Genomic DNA, 22,270 nt, shown 5'->3' on the forward strand with positions numbered 1-22,270 from the left:
AAAAGTCACCCTCGGGAAAGCTTTGTCATCATCGTCAATGGACAATAGGAGACACCATCTCGCCGATGAACTTCTTCATCTGATGGAATCCATCAATTTCCTGCTCTGGACGGAAGTGTATTCCCGAAGCTGCTGGAAGCCCTTATAAGGCATCCGGGAGTCTACCGCTGAATCGGACGTACATTTTCTTTCTTCGTGGCAGGATATCGTGATCCAGTTACCCCTAGAATTACTGGCTTCCACTGTGATCTTCCAGAGTTAGAGACCAAAAGGGAACTTTGATTTCGTCCGCCGCGGGTTATGACGTCAGAGTCGAGTACCTGTTGTCAGCAGCGATCGAAGACCCTCAGCCTTCTGTGCTTCGTGTTCCTGACGTCAGCAGCTGTCAGCCACAAGCCCTGGCATAGGGCTTTGTACGAGACTTCTCTTTTCTTCATATGATGTGTCTGACGTCGTCAGCTATCAGCTGCAGGCCTGACATGAGTCTGTGAGAAGATCTTGTTGCTCAGCCGGGCGACTGTGGAGATGACAATCAGCCAACACCAAGCCCAGCACGGGAGTACCTTCATGGCTGTCAGGATCTATTCATCTATCCACTTGTCTATCAATCTATGTATGTATGTATCTCTCTATCTATCTATCTGTCTGGCTGGCTGTCTGTCTATCTATCTAAGTACTTACACCTCTTTATCCATTTATGTGTGTATTTTTCTATTTATCTACATAGATATAACTATCTTTTTAATTGTCTTTTCTATCTATACATCTACTTATCTATTTATCCATCTACGTATGTATTTTTCTATTCATCTACACAGATATAACTATCTTTCTAACAGTCTTTTCTATCTATACATCGACTATCTATTTTCTATCCCGTCGCTACCTCAACCTTCATACTTAACATTACATCCAAACGTAGTGATCTCTACGTAAATCAATGTAAAAAAAAATAATCGAACCTCCTGGTCTTTAATGGGTCCCATCAACCCTACGCATCTACCCGCGTCTCGTCCTGGTGTTATAATTGCTTCACTATAACGTCCGGCGGTCGTGGTCGGCTCCAGCTGAGAGAGAGAGAGAGAGAGAGAGAGAGAGAGAGAGAGAGAGAGAGAGAGAGAGAGAGAGAGAGAGAGAGAGAGGCGGGGGAGGGTGTCGCCTGAGTTATGACATCACGACGACAACTTACGCGATACCTGTGCGTGCTGATCAATAGGTCTACACTCCAGCATGCACCTAGTACACACCTCTACACGTCGTTGGTGACACTGCTAACGTAAGGGAATGCCAGTCGTGCCGGGTATTTACAAATGAATGGTAACACTGCACTACTGTTTATCCCCCGTCACCAGACACCTTCCGTGTTCGTCTGATCTGGAAAGTATCTTCCAGGGGAGATTCGATCCAGGGTGGCTCTCCACAGCTGGAACATTACAGCCTCCCGACATATTAGCTGGATTCTCTATGCAGATAAAAGATTAATTGCTTCACAGCGACTCAATATGTAAATCCCAATCCGTTAGAGGCCCTCCATTCCCCCGAGAGCGACCAAGGATCAGAGACAGGGTTTTGATTTCCATATTGATCTTCCATAATCAATGAAGACTCGGCCTCACCCACGACGTAAATCACTTCACCTCCAAACCTCACGGGTTACTCTGGGTCCTGCATGCTGTGTGAGGCAGTCTATTCCGATAGGGGGAGAGGAGTATGACTGATGATGCGACGGAGAACTACGCCAGGTGGGAATGGTGGAGAGCTGGTGCTGGGAGATGGTTAGGGAGGCTCAGCAGACCACGACGGAGACATCTTCAGTATGTGTAACTGTTCCAGCATACGCCTTACCCACCCCACTGTATCACCTTCCTTCTACATACATGTTCCAGCACACAGACACTCCACTGTTCCACTATCCTTCTATGCACGTGTTCCAGCACATACCATTCTACAGTATCATCTTCCCTCTATGTACGTGTTCCAGCACACACTACCTACACAGATCACCCCAGGATACCATCTTCCCTCTATGTACGTGTTCCAGCACACACCACCTACACAGACCGCTCCATGATACCATTTTCCCTCTATGTACGTGTTCCAGCACACACCACCTACACAGACCGCTCCATGATACCATTTTCCCTCTATGTAAGTGTTCCAGCACACAGCCAGCTACACAGATCACCCAATTATACCATCTTCCCTCTATGTACGTGTTCCAGCACAGAGCCACCACGCTGAACCATCTTCCCTCCGTGTGCCTCCTCACAGAATGGATGGTGACCTTGATCACATCTCTCAAGTTTCCAAACCTTATTGATAAATGAGACAGAGAAAAGTAGTTAGAAAGACGTAGCGACTAGAGAAAAACCAGAGAACATAAACAGTATCTTAAGCAAGAAACTCGTTAAAAATGCCATTCCACGCAATTGAAAGAGAGAGACATGTAAAAAAAAGAAATTTCCTTCTTCTACATCGATTTTATGTCCTTCCACTACCTTGCGTCTTCCGCAGTCCTACATAGCGAAGGACCGTTAAATCCCACCTTCACCTTCCCACTCACACTGCTCTCTCGCATTGCTACAGCCAGTAAGTCATATCACTTCCTTCTCAAGTGTCCTTTTTTCTTCCCCTACGTAAAACCTGTTCTCTTACCCAAGACGCCAGCACCACTCTGTTACCTACACTGTTGTTACACTGTTACTTATATCAGTGTCCCTGTGTTACTATGTCACTGTTGATGCTAGCATCTTCACTACTGATACCACACTAGTGATCCTGATACTGATACCACATTAGTGATCCTGATACTGATACCACACTAATGATCCTGATACCACACTTGTGATACTGATACTGATACCACACTAGTGATCCTGATGCTGATACCACACTAGTGATCCTGATACCACATCAGTGATCCTGATACTGATACCACACTAATGATGCTTATACTGTTACCACGCTAGTGATACTGATACTATACTAGTGATCTTGATACCACACTAGTGATCCTGATACCACAGAAATGATACTGATACTTATGTGTATCAATCATGTCTTCCTTATTGACCAAACTCCTTTCGACTTCGTGATTTTCGTTGATGCACTGGATGCGAGTATGACGAGGCGGGGTTATCACCACTAACACCCCAGCAATTGAGCAAAGCGAGGCAGGTGATTGGCTACTCGTGCCTCATGATTCTAGTTACATAACTACGCGTAATTAACTTTCATTATTGTGGCTATCATTAGGATATCCCTATGTGACAAGTATGTGACAAACATCACTTGAACTCAGGTCCATGAGTGTCCGTCGATATCCTACTTCACCAGAAGAAAAGTAGATATAACTACATTTTCCGCTCATAATCTACTCTTCACAAGTGACTCTGCTCATGTGACTGTTCATATAAGACTTCCCTGAACTCGACTTTATAAGCTTAAAGTCAATGTTCGTTACTGGCAACATCAACGTCACATACGGGTAACTTCGCCTTTTATTACGCGCTTTGCGAAGACAATCGCTCCAGGCGATGAGCCAAAGATTACAAAAAAAATGAAAAAGGCTTGACAGATATATCCAAGTGAGAGACAGCGTTCGTCTATCCAACATATGAATATATATATATATATATATATATATATATATATATAGAGAGAGAGAGAGAGAGAGAGAGAGAGAGAGAGAGAGAGAGAGAGAGAGAGAGAGACTGCCGTATTAAGTAAATTACTATCTGCAGGACCATCTTTGTGGGAGCCATATTCTGTGTAGTCATTTCTGTCACACACACAGTCTTTATTGTTGTTGGCAAACTAACCTCTATATCCCTGAGGATACAATACATGAACAAAACGCTATACAACAAGATGATTATTGCTCTTACACAATGTTTAACATATCAGCCTCTTCTCCAGCAGCTGGGAACTGCCGGGGAGAAATAAAGAAGTTATTGTCGGCTGGACATCATCAGAGACTTTCATTAACCTGACTCATCTCGTCTATTCTTCTTGGAAGATTAAAACCCGACAAAGATGGAAGAGATATTCAAGAGAAGTGATTCAATGAATCCTGTCTAGAACGCTGGTAATCATGCTCAATCCTCGCTCTTTTCTTTTTCTTTATCTCATCATTTTTCCGCCGTCTTGTCTCTGTGGCTTTGTGTCGATCCGTCTGACCGTGAACAAGAATGTGATTCAGTGGCGGACGCATCTGGACGCAGGTGGGTGTAATTACTGGATAGCATTCGAGGAGAAAGAGTTACAAGGTTTAGAGGATCGAGTCTTATCCTGAAGGATATGTTATGAAGCTGGTGTAATCTGTAGACCTTACACAGAGATCCTCCGTGATGTGCAGTGAAGATGGCATGATTTTTTCATTGTTACCGAGATTCTATAACGTAACATGTCTTTAAGGGTGCAGGAGCGTGCAGGGAGTGAACGGGACACAGCGATATGGTATACAGGGGGTGACGTGCTATATCAATGGACCAGCCAGAGCCTATGAAGCGGCCGGAGAACACCCGGGAAATGTCTTTCGGGGGCCTGGTCGTGGACAGTGGGCTGTGGTTTCGGTTCAATGGACATAGCTGCTAAAAATGGATGTAAGCGAATCTGGTCTTTTCTTCTCTGTTCTCGGCGCTAACTCGCTAACGCGACACAGGTGAACAAGAATAAATCTAAAGAGAAATTTTTTTTCTTGAGGAACAACGTTCCAAATGCTGTTATTACTCGGTGTAATCATCGACACAATATGGTCTTTAAAGGTGATGATGTATTACATTACTCACTTCCTGTTTCTCCTAATTTTCAAGATGAGAACCCTCCACAATGATGATGGGCAGTGGAGTACGACTGCCCTCATTTGCCGATTGTAAAATATACGGAACGAACGCACACTTCACCGATGGGGATATTAAAAGAAAATATCAACGACTTCCATGTAAGAACCGATAACATTATGCGTTCAAACGGAAATATAAAGTTATATTTGCAAGAGGATGTTTACGAGTCTAAACGTAGCCCATATACAATCACTGGTCCCAGAATACGATGCAGCAACACTCTGAGACGTCACACTGTAGTAGGTCGCTGCGAGTGAGGGGCATTACCACTCCCTTCCTACAGGGGCTTGCGCCAAGTGGAGGCGTCGCTGTGTTGTGGCTGGCTGGCCCTCAGTGGGGCGATTGCGCCGGCAACCCTGGAGGATTTATTGTTCTTCATAAGGGCCATTCAAGTATATAAGATATGCGTCTCAACAGACCTCAACACCCACCCACACACACACACACACACGCGCACATATCCACACACACTCACACACTCACACTCACACACAGATAAACATATATACGGGACGTCTAACCATTCTGAGACTTGACCAATAACCACTATTCTCTGTTCATAGCCAATCAGCCAACTTCCTTAACCCTCGAAGTACAACCCCAACTATAACATGTGTCTTAATCTTAGCTTTACTATCATCACACATATCGTTTATAGCGCAATGGATACCAAAGATACTTTAAAACCTTGCCTAACACCACCATGCCATAACTTTGCATAACACCACTTTGCCATAACTTTGCATAACACCACTTTTGCCATAACTTTGCCTAACACCACTTTTGCCATAACTTTGCTTAACACCACTTTGCCATAACTTTACTTTTGCCATAACTTTGCTTAACACCACTTTGCCATAACTTTGCTTAACACCACTTTTGCCATAACTTTGCTTAACACTACTTTTGCCATAACTTCGCTTAACACCACTTTGCCATAACTTCGCTTAACAACACTTTGCCATAACTTTGCCTAACACTACTTTTGCCATAACTTCGCTTAACTCCACTTTGCCATAACTTTGCTTAAGGATACGTTTCAATCTCCTGACCATAACCAATAATCATTTCACCTTATAAGTTTTCCCTTGAAATCTAACCGGAAAAAACACTCACAGCGAAAGCCTATAATCTTTTTTTCTGAGAGAGAGAGAGAGAGAGAGAGAGAGAGAGAGAGAGAGAGAGAGAGAGAGAGAGAGAGAGAGAGAGAGAGAGAGAGAGAGGATCAGCCAGAGACAAAATCCACAACACTACAACCCTGGCTGCAGGACAGAGGTGACAAAGGACGACGCCCCTAGCCTCAGCTGCAGCCTACGTCACACTCACGTTAAAACCTTAGCCGGGTCGGGCGAGTTAACAGTCAAGTGACGAGCGTCCGTGCGTGCGTGCGTGCACGGCGGGGACTCCCATCTGGCCTGACCCGCCAGGTGATTTCCCCAGAGAGACGAGATACTATCATAACCAGGATGTATACCAGGCACAGGTATAGTTCTGTTCTCATCTTTAATAATAACGAAATCTATCTATCTATCTATCTGTCTATCTACATATCTATCTTCATACTATCATCACGGACGAGTACATATATATATATATATATATAAAATGGATCAAGTGTTTAATTTGTAGAATGTATGTGAGAAATACTTAGAAAAGCAAATGGATTTGTATGTAGCATTTATGGATCTGGAGAAGCACTAGCAGTCAGGACCCAGGTAAGGTAAGGCCGTAAGACCAACGACACACCAGGCACTGAGCGAGAGAGGAGGACAGACCTCACTCTCCTCCCACCCCATAACTTACATGGCCCCTATGGTCTATGGAGCAAACAGTTCACGTTACCTAGCCATTAAGTAGAGGCCTGTGGACCATACACTTCATGTTGGCTAAACATTACAAATGTCTATGGACCAAACAAGCTGACGTCAGCCAAACATTACAAATGTATATAGACGCTACAATGAATAGTAGCTATACATTACAAATGTCTATGGACCATACAAATGACGTTAGCCAAACATTACAAGTGTCTATAGAGCCTACAATGAACGTTAGCCAAACATCTTTAACGTTCGTGGAGCACACAATGGCGTTCACCCAACACTCAAAACGTCTGTGAACTTATCAACTCTCGCGTTCTATCCACAACGCAGGAAGCAAGACAAAAGTGTACGTAATAGTTACCCAGAAACTTATAAGCGCTACACAACTGTCAATGTAATCAACGACCACAAAGTATCATATATATATATATATATATATATATATATATATATATATATATATATATATATATATATATATATATATATATATATATATTATATCCCTGGGGATAGGGGAGGAGGAATACCTCCCACGTATTCCCTGCGTGTTGTAGAAGGCGACTAAAAGGGGAGGGAGCGGGGGGGGGACTGGAAATCCTCTCCTTTCGTTTTCTTTAATTTTCCGAAAGAAAGAACAGAGAAGGGGGCCAGTCCTCTGTTCTTAACGCCACCTCGCTAACGCGGGAAATGGCGAATAGTATGAAAAAAAGAACGATACATATAGACACACACACACACACACACACACACACACACACACACACCGCGCAACAAAACTCTGCGATCTTCGCCACCCACATTTACTTAACGTTCTACACAAGTACATGGTATCTCTAGCCCACACAAGACCTGCAAGTCTACAGCTTTACCATGTCGTATCTTACGAGCAAAAGATAAAGTCCGTCAAATTGAAATAATGACTTTGAACTGGACAACAAACATTTCAGAAAAAAATGAAACGACCGTAGACTTAACCTACATTATTCTAAAAAAAAATAACCCACAAGAATGAGTTAATGTCACGTGTGACACACATGATATAATCTTTCTTTTTCTATTCATTTATTCCTCTCCGCGCGCTCGTTTACCACAGTCCTCGGAATATACCACAAAAAAACACACACACACACACACAAAAACAATTACTTTAATTGCTTGGGTGTCGGGCAGTGCACGCACCGGAGAGCAGGTCCCACAGTAGTGGACAATATACTCATCCCTTCCCCATTTTTTTTTTTCCAACATTTTCTGTTTTCGTAATACATCCAGGGTACGTCTGACTACTTAAATGTTAAGTGACATTTTCTTCAGCGTAAAAGTAAGATATATTCATCTCGGGTTGGCTTAATGATAGCATTAAGTTGGTGAACACAGTCGACCGTGGGGGGGATTTCGCAGACGATAGACGAAATTGTTTTCAAAATATCTATCTTCAGGTTGCCTTAACAATAACTGGAAGTTTGTGGACACAATCGACCGTGGGGGATTTGCGCAGAGGAATGACAAAATTGTCTTCAGTCATCCTTGTTTACGTCTTGTTCATCACAACGTCCATACGTGTCTCAGACCCGGTCATTTCGTGTTCACATCCTGTGAGGCCGCTTGTACTGTACATAATAGGACTCGTTTCATCATACCTTCCTCCTCCCAGGAGTTCATCAGAAGCAGACGATCAGGTCAACGGCAAGTCGAGGTCATGGGAATGGCCCCTCGATCTCCTGCCTTCCTCTGGACTGGACCAGAGACATGTTCATTTGTTCGACAACTGAAGGAACCGGATACGCAAACTGACGTGAACAGAAAGTGATATCAACAGAAACTGAATCAATTTCATTCGCTATGCCTCCTGCTCTCTGTCTTTCTCTCTATTTCTCAAAAAAGCAGTCATTTCCTGACAGATATTTCACCATGGATATCTGCTCCAGCCATATAGTAAAAAACCTTCGATGATTTATTCGGTTTCATTGTAAGTAAATATGTATATATATGTTCATTGGCGATAATTCATGTACTGTACATATATGCATTTGCTTCTGCCAGTCAACACTTGTACTTACTGAAGCATTATATCGTACAGTACAAGCTTTATGATGCCATGCCATCAGCACTTGTAGTTACTGAAGCATTCTATCGTACAGTAAAAGCTTTATGATGGCATGCCATCAGCACTTGTAGTTACTGAAGCATTCTATCGTACAGTAAAAGCTTTATGATGGCATGCCGCCAGCACTTGTAGTTACTGAAGCATTATATCGTACAGTACAAGCTTTATGATGCCATGCCATCAGCACTTGTAGTTACTGAAGCATTCTATCGTACAGTAAAAGCTTTATGATGGCATGCCATCAGCACTTGTAGTTACTGAAGCATTCTATCGTACAGTAAAAGCTTTATGATGGCATGCCGCCAGCACTTGTAGTTACTGAAGCATTATATCGTACAGTACAAGCTTTATGATGGCATGCCGCCAGCACTTGTAATTACTGAAGCATTATATCGTACAGTACAAGCTTTATGATGGCATGCCGCCAGCACTTGTAGTTACTGAAGCATTATATCGTACAGTACAAGCTTTATGATGCCATGCCATCAGCACTTGTAGTTACTGAAGCATTACATCGTACAGTACAAGCTTTATGATGGCATGCCGCCAGCACTTGTAGTTACTGAAGCATTACATCGTACAGTACAAGCTTTATGATGGCATGCGTGTTTCTGTCAGTGCGCTCAGATCCCTGATTACAATGCTGATGAGGCAATGCAAGATGCCCCTGACTTGGCTCGTCCTAAAAGGTGAAATTAAAGGATACGTCTTCATGAGACTGCATTTGCCACATTCCGTGAAACGGACACGTTTCTTTCAAACTCGATTGCAGAATGTAAGTACACATGGCATCCAAATTCATTCGTAAATACTAATGGTTTCCAAATCCATTAGCTCTTGCCTCGAAGATGAACTTGATGTGGTTAACTCGAATCAATTTGCTTGACCTAAGGCTAATCAGGATGAATTTGAAATTAATGAATCTGACCTGAAAATCATTACTGATCTGATGAGACACGAAATTATTCCGGCTGGTCGGGAGCTGATCTGGGTGAATCGAGGTTACCTGTCTCACCTATAGTTAATCTGGTTGACCTGTAGTTCACGTAGTTGAAATGAAGTTAGCCTGGTTGAACTGGAGTCAAACTGGTCGACATGTTACATGTTACAAGAAGGTGATCCCTGCAGATCTTCATTATAACACCCTCCCTAGACGCCGTGCACCCCCACCTACCACTCAGCCAGCCCAACCCCGCCATCACACATGACCAACATCATTAACACACACACACACACACACACACACACACGCGCGCGCCAATTCAAATCTACTTCCAGCAGAACGTAGATGCCTTTAACAGAAATCTCACAGACTAACATGTGTCCTGGGGCAGGGAAAGCTTCCACTGAGGACGACCACCTCGTCATCACCACCACCAAAGGGCATCGAAGGATAACCTTAACTATATCTTGGCTATGGCAAACCTCCCGGTGTTCTCCCTCGGCACACAGTCATCGTCTCTTAGGCCATTGGGTGATGATCAACTACCACCAGTCCTCAAGGATGACTGGTGTTTGTCTGTTGTCACTTTTCATCGCTTTGACAACGGATATAACACACACACACACACACACAAATATACATATCGTGTTTCCTTTTGCCCATGGACTCATGGGAATATATATATATATATATATATATATATATATATATATATATATATATATATTTTTTTTTTTTTTTAAACTATTCGCCATTTCCCGCGTTAACGAGGTAGCGTTAAGAACAGAGGACTGGGCCTTTTTTGGAATATCCTCACCTGGCCCCCTCTGTTCCTTCTTTTGGAAAATAAAAAAAAAAAAACGAGAGGGGAGGATTTCCAGCCCCCCGCTCCCTCCCCTTTTAGTCGCCTTCTACGACACGCAGAGAATACGTGGGAAGTATTCTTAATCCCCTATCCCCAGGGATAATATATATATATATATATATATATATATATATATATATATATATATATATATATATATATTATATTTACTTATTATACTTTGTCACTGTCTCCCGCGTTAGCGAGGTAGCACAAGGAAACGGACGAAAGAACGGCCACGGGGAAAATGAAACAGGATAAGTTCCCAAGTGCACTTTCGTGTAATAATCACATCATCAGGGGAGACACAAGAGAGAAATATAACAGTCAGTTAATATACAACGAAGAGAAGAAACTAGGACGCCATTTGGTAAACAAGTGATCACTTGTATCTCCCCTAATGATGTGATTATTACATGAAAGTGTACTTGGGAACTAATCGTGTTTCATTTTACCCGTGGACTCAATAGGAATATACTTGGTCACCCGCAAAATTATGACCCTTTCCAACACACACACACACACACACACACATATATATATATGTGATATATATAGGTGATATATATATATAGGTGATTTGGTTGGCGGGGGGGAGGTAGTGGGGGCTTTGCGGAGGATGGGGGCCGGCAGGGCGGCGGGTTTGGATGGTATTGCAGTGGAAATGATTAAAAAGGGGGGTGACTGTATTGTTGGCTGGTTGGTGGGGTTGTTTGGTGTATGTGTGACTCATGGTGGGGTGCCTGAGGATTGGCGGAGTGCGTGCATGGTGCCGTTGTGCAAGGGCGGGGGGGATAAGAGTGAGTGCTCAAATTTCAGAGGTATGAGTTTGTTGAGTATTACTGGTAAGTTATATGGGAGGGTGTTGATTGGGAGGGTGAGGGCATGTACGGAGCGTCGGGTTGGGGGGGAGCAGTGTGGTTTCGGGGGTGTTGGAGGGTGTGTTGATCGGGTGTTTGCTTTGAGGAATGTATGTGGGAAATGCTTGGAAGAGCAAATGGATTTGTATGTGGCATTTGTGGATCTGGGGAAGGCATATGATGGAGTTGGTGGGGATGCTCTGTGGAGGGTGTTGGGAGTATATGGTGTGGGAGGCAAGTTGTTGGCGGCGAAAGGTTTTTATTGGGGATGTGGGGCGTGTGTACGTGTGGGGGGAGGGGAGGGTGATTGGTTCTCGGTGAGTGTGGGTTTGCGGCGGGGGTGTGTGATGTCTCCATGGTTGTTTGGTTTGTTTGTGGATGGGGTTGTTGGGGAGGTGAATGCAGGAGTTTTGGAGGGAGGGACGGGTATGGGGTCTGTTGTGGATGGGAGAGCTTGGGAGGTGAGTCAGTTGTTGTTCGCTGATGATACAGCGCTGGTGGCTGATTCGTGTGGGAGGCTGCAGGGGCTGGTGACTGGGTTTGGTGGGGTGTGTGGGGGGGGAGGGTTGGGGGTGGGTGTGAATGGGAGCAAGGTTGTTGGGTGCAGTGGGGTTGAGGGTCAAGTCAGTTGGGAGGTGGGTTTGAGTGGAGAAGGGCTGGAGGAGGTGGAGTGTTTTGGATGTCTGGGAGTGGATCTGGCAGCGGATGGAACCATGGAAGTGGATCATAGGGTGGGGGGGGGGCGAAAGTCCTGGGAGCCTTGGGGGGTGTGTGGAGGTCGGGAACATTGTCTCGGAGAGCGGGGGTGGGTATGTTTGGGGGAATAGTGGTTCCAACAATTTTGTATGGTTGTGGGGCGTGGGCTGTGGATGGAGTTGTGTGCGGGAGGGTGGGTGTGCTGGAGGTGGGATGTTTGGGGACGGTGTGTGGTGTGAGGTGGTTTGATCGAGTAAGTAACGTAAGGGTAAGAGAGATGTGTGGAAATGGGGGGAGCGTGGTTGGGAGAGCGGAGGAGGGTGTTTTGGGGTGGTTTGGGCACATGGAGAGAGTGGGTGAGGAGGGGTTGACCGGGGGGATGTGTGTGTCGGAGGTGGAGGGAGCGGGGAGGGGTGGGGGACCGGATTGGGGGTGGAAAGATGGAGTGAAGGGGATTTTGTGTGATCGGGGCCTGAACGTGCAGGAGGGTGAAATGAGGGCGGGGAATAGAGTGAATTGGATCGGTGTGGTGTACCGGGGTTGATGTGCTGTCGGTGGATTGAATCAGGGCGTGTGGGGCGTCTGGGGTGAACCGTGGAAAGCTGTGTGGGTATGTATATTTGCGTGTGTGGAGGTGTATGTATATACATGTGTATGGGGGTGGGTTGGGCCATTTCTTTCGTCTGTTTCCTTGCGCTGCCTCGCGGACGCGGGAGGCAGCGACAAAGCAAAAAGAAAGGAAAAAAGATATTCCCTCAAGGGCCCAGTCCTCTGTTCTCAACGCTACCTCGCTAATGCGGGAAATGGCGAATAGTATGAAAGAAAGAATATATATATATATATATATATATATATATATATATACATTCATTTATTCATTTTTTTCTTTCATACTATTCGCCATTTCCCGCGCTAGCGAGGTAGCGTTAAGAACAGAGGACTAGGCCTTTGAAGGAGTATCCTCACCTGGCCCCCTTCTCTGTTCCTTCTTTTGGAAAATTAAAAAAAAACGAGAGGGGAGGATTTCCAGCCACCCGTTCCCTCCCCTTTTAGTCGCCTTCTACGACACGCAGGGAATATGTAAGTATTCTTTCTCCCCTATCCCCAGGGATAGTATATATATATATATATATATATATATATATATATATATATATATATATATATATATATATATACACTGTGAGTAACATTTAATATATATCTACTGCTCTAATGATATCTTTAAGATCTTTTATGTTAACAATGTCGAGTCCTTCATTTACAAAGTGAGTGTCCTTTCTAGTGTCTCCGAGGGAGCAGTTTCTGTGTTCTACAACGTTCCATTAATCTGGCGCATCTCATCCGCTCCCTCACAAGCCCTATAAACCCTCATAAACATCATAAACCCTCATAAACATCATAAACCTCATAAACCCACATAAACACCAAAATTTACAACGTCTTATATAACGCCAGGAGATTTTTCCGACATCTTACAGCGAAGACGAGGCCACGGTTTCCCGAAATGTTGGCTTTCTACTCTCTGCCTCACCCACACGTGAGCTGCTGCTTTACAGTCCATGAGCATACAATTTTTCCCTCTCATGCGTAGCATCTGACATGTAACTCTCGATTTTTTACGTCAAGTGAGATGACACGTGCAAGTGAATACCCTAATCGAGACCATTTTACACACACACACACATATATATATATATATATATATATATATATATATATATATATATATATATATATATATATATGTCGGAGGTGGAGGGAACGAGGAGAAGTGGGAGACCAAATTGGAGGTGGAAAGATGGAGTGAAAAAGATTTTGAGTGATCGGGGCCTGAACATGCAGGAGGGTGAAAGGAAGGCAAGGAATAGAGTGAATTGGATCGATGTGGTATACCGGGGTTGACGTGCTGTCAGTGGATTGAATCAAGGGATGTGAAGCGTCTAGGGTAAACCATGGAAAGCTGTGTAGGTATGTATATTTGCGTGTGTGGACGTATGTATATACATGTGTATGGGGGTGGGTTGGGCCATTTCTTTCGTCTGTTTCCTTGCGCTACCTCACAAACGCGGGAGGCAGCGGCAAAAAAAAAAAAAAAAAAAAAAAAAAAATTATATATATATATATATATATATATATATATATATATATATATATATATATATATATATATATATATATATATATATATATATATTCTAGTCTAAGCTAGGTTCCCAGTTTGTCTACCAGCCCTTAAGAAGGATGATCAGCTGGGTTCACTGTGGATCGAGTGCCGCAACCGGGGTTCGAACTTAAGCGTGTGACCACGGATGTCTCTTGAATGCGTCACCATCAGTAACGCTGACTACACCACTGAAATCCATTTCGTTCCTCGTAACTCTCATATATTTCTCGTGTAGATCCTACGGGTTAGCCCTGCCTTTCGAAAAAAAAGATTAAAGTACATGTAAATAAATACATCCCTAGTTCCACAAAGAATGCTACCGACTCGCTCATGTTTTAATCCTCACGGTTCCAGCGTGTGGCGGCCATGGAAATGACTCCCTTTCGTTCAAGCTATTGTTTTCCCTGAAGAATCTCGTTGTAAATCTACTTATTCGTCGACTCCTCCTCCTCTTTGCTATGGAAATACACTGACCATCCTTCTTCTCCCACTGAGTTTTGGGATCGATCTTAAGGAATATCTCCAGTAATATCTGTAAAATCCGCATTACTCCTCTGCACCGCTACGGTAATACAATAGCTGTCCCTCCCTCTACTAATCTTTCCCTCCCTCAGTGAACTTTAAACAACTCCCAACGATCATCTCTCCGACAGATTTACCTCTAAGACACTACGTCTCGTTCTATACCCCTTCGCCTAAAATTAAAAAAAGAGAATGGAGCACTCACGTCTTCAGAAACGCGTACGAGAGATACTGACGAGATGGCATCCCATCTGGCGTTCGCAAGGGACGCCATGCCCGAGACCCACATCTGCACAGCTATACACTGGTTCAACCTAACGCGAGGAAGGAGGAAGGCCATTCTGATCCTAACTTAAGCATCACAGCTTTGATTCTAACCACTTCAGAGGTCGTTGAATCTCTTCTCACGCCATACCCAGGACAACGCAGCCATAATGACACCTATGACTCTATAATCTCCAGTCCCTTCTCCCTACTTAAGACCCAGGTTACCCCTGTCATCAGTTCCACAAAGGACCCTATCGTTCCTCGCCTCATTGCGTGTGATGGATGAGCCCGCCACCCCTCGGTCTCAGTGCCAACCTCCACGAGTACAATAGTGCCCCTCACTCCTCCTACCACTATGGCCTCGCCCTCTCTTGACTTTACTGAGCCTTGAAACTCTAAAGACCTGTTCGTCTTACAACCACTCGCGTCCTAGAGGTCCCTCGACGTCTGTGCTACAAAGGAATACAAAGGCATTCAAACAGCGACAGACCACTTGGTCCCTTCGAGTCTGTTTGTGAGAGTGGAAGAGACGCGAACACCATGTAGTGTCACACGAGCATTACTTTCACTGCACGTATCGCTGGGCAGCAACGTCTCAACACACCCACACAGATCAAGTTCAAGGAAATTGAGTCTTGGGGGTTTTAACTAGCAGCTTATCCTCACCTCCTCCTCATCACCGAGCCATCCCCTGTCGTCAGGACCCCGTGCTCCCCAGCCTCACTGCCAAATAAGGAGGGCTCTGCCGCTACCTCACCCTTCAATATTACCACTCTGAGCTCCGGGACTCATCACTTCCACCACTACTACCACTACTGCGTACTTGCCGGATCCTCCAGCTGTCACCTCTCATGTTACTCAGGGCGACGCTGCAGCAGCTCTCTCTCTCTCTCTCTCTCTCTCTCTCTCTCTCTCTCTCTCTCTCTCTGCTTCTTATTTTTCTACCAGGACATCCTCTCTGTATGCACCCAACCTCCCCAACCGTGTTCCCATTCACGAGTCGTGATCTGTAATCAAACAGCAGGAACGGGAGCCTCACTCCCGCTGATCACACACACACACACACACACACACACACACACACACACACACACACACACACACTGACCTTCCTATTCAAAGGTTATTCAAACCTTCGTCAAAAGTCAGATGCCACTCACATGCCTCTTGAGGGTCCAACCATTAGGGAGTGGAGGGCGTGTCAACCAGAAGGCAAGTGGCCTGGGAGCCTACCTCCAGACGTTGCTCACGCTGGTGATCATACGGTGTTTACGCCTCGCCCTCTGTTTCTATGGTTTCGTCCTCCTCAAGATGGCTCAAGCAACCGCTTCGATGAAGGCCTCGAACACTCGCATACACACGTATGTAAATAATTGTTTCCTCGTTGATTCTGCAGCTTTGTACTGAACAAGCGCCCTCGGTGAACGTAATTTCTATTGAGCATAAGACCCATTAGGAGCTTTTTCTATTTAGAGAATAAAAGGCACACGGAAAAAAAAAAGGAGAGGGTTGGACTTCGAGTGTCATAAGGAGGAAAGAAAAGTCGGTGTTTAACGATGAAGAATTAACATGAAAAAATATACGTAAAAATAAAAGGAAAAATCGAAAGTTTTAAAAACTTACAGATAAGACATCACTTTGCACAGTAAGTATTGGATTCGCCCGTAAGTTCAGAATTCACTTGATGAATGTGGTTGTCCAGCTGACCTGGCCACAGTTCATGAGTACGGCAGCTGCGATACGAGGAAGTGTTGGTCATGAAGGCCATAATCCCCCGGCCCGGGTGAGTGTGGCAGCTGGGCACATTACTGCTGTTTACCTTATTACTGACTCTGTACCACAGGGAAAATTATTACACCTCACCAGCTGACGTTAACCTGGTGAAGTTGCTAGGCACCACTACACCAGCTGGTGAAGATGCCAGGCCACTACACCAGCTGGTGAAGCTGCCAGGCCACTACACCAGCTGGTGAAGCTGCCAGGCCACTACACCAGCTGGTGAAGCTGCTAGGCCAGGCACCACTACACCAGCTGGTGAAGCTGCTAGGCCAGGCACCACTACACCAGCTGGTGAAGCTGCTAAACCAGGCACCACTACACCAGCTGGTGAAACTGCCAGGCCTAACACCACTACATCAGCTGGTGAAGCTACCAGGACAGGCGCTACTACACCAGCTGGTGAAGCTACCAGGTCAGGCGACACTACACCACCTAGTGAAGCTGCCAGGCCAGGCACCACTACACCAGCAGGTGAAGCTGTAGGCCTTAAGCAGCCACGTATGCATGTGTTCCTTTACCATTACCTCTGCAGTAAGGAGCACATCATACTGCACTACAATTACGTACATTTGATCGTCATATAAGTGTCAGAACACACACTATGCTTAATGCCCTCCGAGGGTCTTCAGGCACCTCCTAGGATTGGGATCCAACGCTAATCACTGAGAAGCAAAAACCGCATCACTCACAATAGCATCTATTATGACCATAATGTGATACGCTGGCGATCGAGAGAGACGACACTCGAGGTCAGAAAAAGAAGTGTCAGACGACATGACAAACACAGCCCTTCCCTGCATGACCTTCACTGCTGAGGTAACGCAGTCTACAATAACCACTGTTCCTCCCTTCACTACCTCGTTAGACTTAATGACCATTAACTGCTGAATGTGGGCCATTAAGCCAGATATGCTAAAAACACGCAAACCAAGCATAAAATTAACTGATAAGGAAAGTAAAAAAGAAATATTCATCAAGCTCCTCCTTTGCCCAATTATCTTACTTAACTAACGTTGCTTGAAGGCTTATAAACTATCCTGGAGAAACCTCTCATAAGACTTACTGAGGACTTATTGTACTGAACTGTCTACGAGGCGAAGGAACGGTAAAATGCTGGTTCAGATATCATATTAAACCTTGTAAACGACAACAACAACAAATATGAGCACGATACATAATTGATCAATAGGCAGGTACCTTAATTATCATTTCATAAGAATACCTGACATATCTGTTTATAATGATACAGCTCAGTGCATATAGAGCAAATGATGATGGATCATGGTTCAGAACACCCGTGACACACACACACCCACACACCCATCCACACACACACACACACACACACACACACCCATCCACACACACACACACACACACACACACACACACACACAAACACACGCACACCACTACACTGTACGGTCCGATGGTCTTACCTGGTGGACGTGGCCAGCTTCCTGAGCGCTGTAGGAGCCCCATAGAAGACAGATGCGACATCTGGGGACAGAAAGATAAAACATGATAAAAGATAAATATTAATGTGTACATTTTTTTTGTTTTGTTTTGAAGTGTGTGTGTTTTGACCAACGTATATATAGAAAACGTGATGTAGAAATGTTTATTCATAAGAGCCATCTAATGCTAAATACTTGCTCAAAGGGACACGAAAAATGCATATACGTAAGGAACATAAATATATGCAAGAAATTACTCCGTGTATGTGAACATTACAACCTGCCAGAGAGTTTACTTTCTCAAATATATTTCCTCAGTTTTCTATTGGTTCGTGATGGGTTGGTTGACGGTAGAGAGAAGAAACACACAGAAAACGTTTGTCATTATACTGAGTCAACAAGTGCGTCGTCTTCCCCTGGTGTCACTTGGCTCAGAAGGGAAGATCAGGGAAGGTCCTCTGTGTGTGTGTGTGTGTGTGTGTGTGTGTGTGTGTGTGTGGATACAGCGGGGGCAACTGAGCAGCAAGTGTGGCTGCAGCATCGTAGAGTCGGTGTGTGTGGTGTTGCAGCGTAAGTCAGGTGATGTCTAGTGTGTGACTGGTATAACTCTAGGGGGAGGAGTGTGGTCTCGGCTGGGTGTACCTGTGTGGGGGTAGAGTCTCAGACTAAGGTGGGAGGGTGGGTGTTTACCGCTAGTCGGGTCATTCCATCGTGTATACGGTCTGTCAGCCGTCGCGCATGCTGGAGGGTGAGGAAATATGCAAAGCACAACTCGCTAGATTGTGAACAGGGATCAACTTTTTACCTTTATTTGGGGGTTGGTGGTTAGTTATGGAGCAGTTAGATGGAGAGGTTAAATGAAGTGGGTTTGTACTGGGAGGATCTTGGTGTTGATGTGTATGTGTCCAGCACTTGTATTTGCCATGCAACCTGTGATTGTCCTGGTTGCTCTGTTTTGTGTAGTTTACGTCTTTGTTATATTTGTACTTGACCAGGAAGGTGAGGCGTAGTTTAGGGTGGAGCAGACGGATCGTTTATAAAGGATGCTAAGGGACTCTTTTCCTTGTGCAAATCTGGTAACATATTATTCTGAGGGCATTTAGTACTTTGTTGTTTTTGTGTTAAAGTGTGTGCTGTTGACAGTGAATATCAAGTGTGCATCATAAGTGATGCCTTAAATATCTGGTGTTATGATGTGAGGGACTGATTGGCCCTTCAAGATGGGAGGGTGAAGGTTGGATCCAAGTCTATGTGGAGTTAAACTGTGTCTGAAGTCTTCTGTGGAGATGCAACCATGCTGCTCAGGCTGAGCCGTTGATCCAGTCGTGTAATGTAGCGTTACATGCTTGGTGTTGCTTTTGTAGTGTCAGGGTGTTGTGGCGTGACTATAAGGCTACGTGCTTATGAAATGACGCTCGATACTGTGGCGCGATGCGTGCTATGGATCCATACCTTGGTGGTAGGGACACACACACACACACACACACACACACACCTCACTACGGCAGCAGCGAAAAGCAAATTCTTAAACAGCAAGAAGACGCCAGGAACATTATGACCGACAGAGAGGATTGGCTGGATAGAACTTTGGATCCAAGATAACCTATTTAAGTCTGGATGTTTATAATCTTTGAAACGCACTTGCTATAAACAATGAAATGGGAGGAAGGTTTCCCCCCCTCCCTCTCTTTTCATGCTCTTAAGCCATCATTACCGAGGGACGAAGGTCAAAGAAGCAGAATGGACAAACCGGACGAATACTACGACGCTTTCGTATATGATGAGCCCCCAAAAAAATGGCCAGTGAACGCGACCATTCTCCAGCCTATCAGCATCTTCACAACGTCTTCGTTGTTCAGAATACGTAACACATGCAGAGTTACACCTACATATGGATACTCCGCTTAATGAGCCGAATCTTACGGCAGTGCAGGGGGGGTAATATCCGGGGGTAATGGTTATGCAACACGGAAACTTATACACTTTTTACTATGGTGTTTGCGCTGGCAAGAGGGCGAGAAGATGGTTCAAGAGAATTTTCCACAAGCTATGGCCAAAGTTCCGAGATGGTAGTAGGAAATAACCTCCCCTTATTTCAGAGAACCGGCCACGTTAATGTCGTCATGGCACCTGAGAAAGTTATGTGTAATCATCGTGTCTTCCTTCTTTCTGGCCAAGTGCTCAGGAGATCGCGTGGGCTTCTTCCCTCCACGTAACTCGTTCCTACCTCTCCCTTTCTCGTTCCGTTCCGTTCCGTTCTCTCGACCCGTTCCAGCATTTCTGGTATGTGGCTCCTCAGGTGGGGGACACCATGGCAACCGAACACACACATATCTACGTTGGAGACATACGGGAACTGTGGCTGGGATTAAGATATGCTGCACATCACAGGATGATTCATATTGTCCTCAGACGCAGAGAATCCTGGGATGATGTCCTATATAAAGCTACAAGAGTCAGGTAAGGAGGATAATTTGTTTTATGATCGTGAAATCATACCTAACACAGGACACACGCTAAAAAAGGATTACGTACAGAGGACACGTACTGGAATGTATTCCCAGGCACTAAGGTGTTCCAAAACCAAGACGCCTCCCGCCGCTTCAGCGAGTGCGTCACTAGACGTGCTGGCCACTACACGAGCGCATCAATTCCATCAATTCTTACTGACGGAGTCGAGTATATGAGCGGCCTTGAATCAAGCACCAGACTTGAATACACCATAACTGTTTCCAGTTACGAGTGTAGCACTGGAATGATGTTAGACTGGAGCTTATCTATAGCGATGGCTGAGAGCCTATCGCTAGGTCTGAGTGTACCGATGGACCTGTTACATATACTAAATTTTGCTGTAATAAATGAATTAACTGAGGCACACGGAACGATCAATGCAGCTGAGTGTATTTTCTGTTCTGAGTGTACTGTGGGGGGAACAATTGGTGTGTCAGACACATGACTGGAGTGTTTGCGTGAACCTGAGTGCAAATTTGGACTTGACTGTTTTCTTGAGTGCAGTGTGAGTGTATCGCTAAAACTGACACAATGATCAGCTTTACGCTTAAGTCTTTTACCCTGAGTGCGCATGGATGGATTTCAGCTCATGGCTGGACTTGAATGTATGGCTTGACTTTGAGTGCGTCACTTGAGCGTATCACTGAATACCGAGTGCGTCACATGATTGTGGTACTGGAAGGGCGCATCCTTGGGTACGAGAGCACTGCAGCAACGAAGAGACGCGAGAGAAAAAGGAAGGTATGAGAGCACTGCAGCACCGAAGAGACGCGAGAGAAAAAGGAAGATCCAAATGCGCTGAGGAACCCATCCAATTCCCCTACACCTCTCCCACACCTCTCTTAATCAAGATCAGAATCCGTATATCCCCGAGCGGGTAATACGTCACCAGATTTATACCAGGGACTTCATTTAACCCCAGGACTTTGCCAGTGATGATTTTGGGCATTGCGCCACAGTGAGACTGGGAGAAGCAGAGTATCAGTTACCATCATCACAATCACCCTCGAGTTATTACGAAGTCTACAACCTCCTAAACGGCCAATTCAATGCTGATAGCTCATCTGTTGAAGGTAATAGCGGTAGTAGTAGACATACAGGGGTGGGCTGGATGTACACTGATGTGGGTGGCACGTATTCACAAAAAAAAAAAAAAAACTGACTTAAATTTCTCTGGGGAGCGTTCACTGATAGAAAACGGAGGGCCCCGTGCGCGGGTTATATATATGTAAATATTTCTTTCGCTCTAATTTTCGCTTTTAAACATATCTCATTAACATTCCTGGAATCACTTCACGGGCACAATCCACCTTCCTGGAAAGCTGGCCTCGTTTGCTTTCCATTCCTAATCATGAAGTTTTGACGGCAAAAAAGAAAAATAAAATTGATGCATGATATCGAATAAACTTTATCATTTTCCCATTTTGGA

At 44.8% G+C, this 22,270-nt stretch overlaps 1 long non-coding RNA gene across 1 annotated transcript in view; it reads right to left on the minus strand.

Moving 5' to 3' along the window:
* The window catches only part of LOC139752873 (uncharacterized), a 411,605-nt gene that overhangs the window by 179,541 nt on the left and 209,794 nt on the right, over nt 1-22,270 (minus strand). Inside the window, exon 2 of the long non-coding RNA XR_011713604.1 lies at nt 18,313-18,373. This is a non-coding gene — a long non-coding RNA (uncharacterized lncRNA). The remainder of the gene's footprint in view (nt 1-18,312; nt 18,374-22,270) is intronic.

Source organism: Panulirus ornatus, chromosome 2 (genome assembly GCF_036320965.1).
Source record: "Panulirus ornatus isolate Po-2019 chromosome 2, ASM3632096v1, whole genome shotgun sequence".
In the NCBI taxonomy this organism is placed as follows: Eukaryota; Metazoa; Arthropoda; class Malacostraca; order Decapoda; family Palinuridae; genus Panulirus; species Panulirus ornatus.